At 46.5% G+C, this 2,881-nt stretch overlaps 1 non-coding gene across 1 annotated transcript; it reads left to right on the top strand.

The window, feature by feature from the left end:
- Nucleotides 1-1,283: 1,283 nt before the first annotated feature.
- On the top strand, nt 1,284-1,397 carry LOC144820582 (small nucleolar RNA SNORA57). The gene has a single exon (XR_013607865.1). It is a non-coding gene; the product is annotated as a small nucleolar RNA SNORA57 (small nucleolar RNA).
- The last annotated feature ends 1,484 nt before the right edge of the window (nt 1,398-2,881 follow it).

The raw sequence follows: 2,881 nt of genomic DNA, 5'->3' as shown, positions 1-2,881 counted from the left end.
CTGCATATGCCGGATCTGTAACTCCCCCTCATCCCCCTCCTCCCACTGTGAAAGGGGGCCCTTCACCTCCAACCCCTCCGTGCTCATGGGGGAATCCCATGCAATCAACCGGCCCCCTTCCACCCACCCTTCGCCAACTCCTGTCCTTCAGGGCTTCCCCCATCCCACTTTCGGGCCTTTTGTTGCATCCCGCTGGGTCCGTCCGGAGAGCCCCGAGGCCCGCTCTTCCACCAGGCCCCCATTTCCGGCCTCAAAAGCAGAACCTTCTTTTTGCTAGAAAGCTCCGCCGCCCTCACAGTCTTTGGGGCCACTCTCCTAGTATATGAGCAGCCCACCCTCTCGGGGACCCACTCAGCGAAGCGCAAGATGCGCTCCCGCGGCGGGCCCCACTAGGCACCGCGCATGCAACCAGCCTGACTTACCTGCCCCTTCCCTGTCTTCGGCAGGGAGCATGCCGCCACCCCAGCCGCAACCCCCGGGGCCGCGCGCCTCGCCAGGCGCCCTCTGCCTAAGGCGTCTGGCAGTAGAAGATCAGAACGGCCGGCCTCGCTGACGAGCCGGACCGCCTCGAAGGCCCTGTAATCTTTATGTGCCATATTCCCAAACCAGAATCACCACAACTGCACTAATGCGCCTAAAATAGCTAACTCTCACAAAAAACTTTCCCTAACTGCAAGCCCAGCCACCAGGTCACCAGAACCTAAAATGGTGGCTGGGCAAGGTGCTGGGGACCCTATATAGCATTTGGGCTATAAAACCCATTTGGCTAGCTTTGGGCTATACCCAAGCAGCCCAGTTTCAGGAAATGGCCGGTGAGGCCGCCCCTCCCCCTCCCAAACTGCCCGTGGGGCAGACCACGCGGGGCTAGGCTGCCCCCAAACCCCCCTTATAATACATCCTTGTTGAATATTGCTCTGCGCCTCCATTCCCCATTTACAAAACATTGGCCAGTTTCTCAATTGTCTGCATTTACGCATTTAGTAGAAGTCCATCTTTTGTCTTCATAAGAATGGGGCATTTAAGCTCCAAAGCAGATTCTGCACCCAGTATCTATTGACATACCGCTCTTCAATCTGTAGTAGGTCTGATTTTTTTTTTTTTGGTTATGTAATCTGATTGCTTTCGTTGATTTGCGATTATGCAGATGATTGCTGTGCCTCGTAAAGAATTCATTTTGTGGACTCAAGGGGAATAGCTTCTACGTCATTGAGTATAATGCAGTGGGTGTCTTTAGTCTCATTAATCTTAATATTATGTTACTCAGGGTGCTGTGTGTGCAGGAGCCTCGATTACTTGGCATGTCCTGGTTATCCAGTACCATGGAGGGATGTTTGGAGGCAGAGTAGTTTCCAGTGCTATGTCTTCGGCTGGTTCTTTTCTCAATCACTGGGACACTTCTAATGCCTTTTACCATGTACACCTAGTCCTAGAGGATGAAGATGCTAATGCTATACATTTAAATTGTCAATCTTTGTGCTCCATGTGCAGTAATATTTATTGTGCTTTCAACCTTTTCCTGTCTAAATCCTAATGTGATTGATTGCTTACTGTTTCAGCTGATGCACATGAGCCGTCATGAATGGGATCAATACTGTGTAAACACTATGGATTTCAGTGATTTTTAGATGGGGACAGTGAGTAAAAAAATAGGCAAATATAGTCTTAGATGACAAACTGTTTACACCAATGCTTTGAAATGGACAATAACTATTACAATTTTGATTAAACTATGTAAACAATTCTTGTCCACCTGAATCTCTACTTGCAGACTTTGAGATTCCTTTGGTGCTGCCGAGTAAACTCGGACATACGACGGAACGAAGGAAAGTAATTATTATGTTCCTCCGTTCTGTCGTATGTCCGAGATTACTATCCCCCCTGCCCCTCCCCCGTCCCGCCATACCGCCCTGCAGCACGCCCTATGTGAGCTGCCACTGTTACTGTGTAAGTATTTGTTTTTACCTGACAATAGTAAAGTAATAAAACTCGATGTGCCTGATTGAGTTTGAAGTTTTCTTTGTGTGTTATGGAAGCTATAAGGGGCTTGTGCTAGCTACATATGCATTCCCAGATGGAATCTTTGCAGAGGTAGGAATGTGTGCTGTCTGAACCTGCCCACCTCGGATTTGGAGTGCTGCCTTTCTCTACCCAGGATGTGGTGTTACAGTCAGAGTTGCTAACTGGGGAAATGGGTTCGAGTCTGGATGTGGGCTCAACAACCTGTCAAACTGGGCATATCATTTAATCTCCCCATCCCTATAAACAATTGTGTGTGACCTTGTGTAATGGAACTGGTGCTCATGTAAAGTCCTCCAATAACCTTCCGGTCGAATTTGCGCTATATTTTGAAAAGTGAACTAAGATAAAAGCAAACTTTCTCATGAGGAAAGATACATTAATTCTCATTTATTGGCTGATTTGTACAAAACCAAACCAGAAAACCTGGATGCATTGTGGCTTACTCACTTAAACTTGTTATCAGGCAAATTACTTATTTATTTAAAACTTTTTTCTTCATTATAGCATATGAAAGCACTTCCAGATATGTGAGTTCAGGCTTCCAGTTGTACAACAATAACACTATAAATAAATAATTCTCAATGCAGTGCTATAAAGTGCCTATTAATGTCAAAGCTTCCATGTTAAAGAACAGTAGATGTTGTAGCACCCAGGATGATGTGCTGCATGGCTAAATACTTATAAGGTCCCAAAGACTAGACCTATTGGCTATGCCAATGCTTGTTTGTTTTCTCTCAGCTTTGTTGCATTGCAGTTGCTTCCTCATTACTGTGCCTCTTGTAGGAGAATGAATTGTACTGATAGCCTCCCCTGACAGAAATAAAATCACCATATAGTTTCCAATTTCCTCACTGGAGACTTT

This window comes from Lissotriton helveticus, chromosome 2_1, assembly GCF_964261635.1.
Source record: "Lissotriton helveticus chromosome 2_1, aLisHel1.1, whole genome shotgun sequence".
NCBI classification, from domain to species: Eukaryota; Metazoa; Chordata; class Amphibia; order Caudata; family Salamandridae; genus Lissotriton; species Lissotriton helveticus.
Note: the sequence above shows the minus strand (reverse complement) of the source record. Positions and strands in the feature narration are given on the sequence as shown.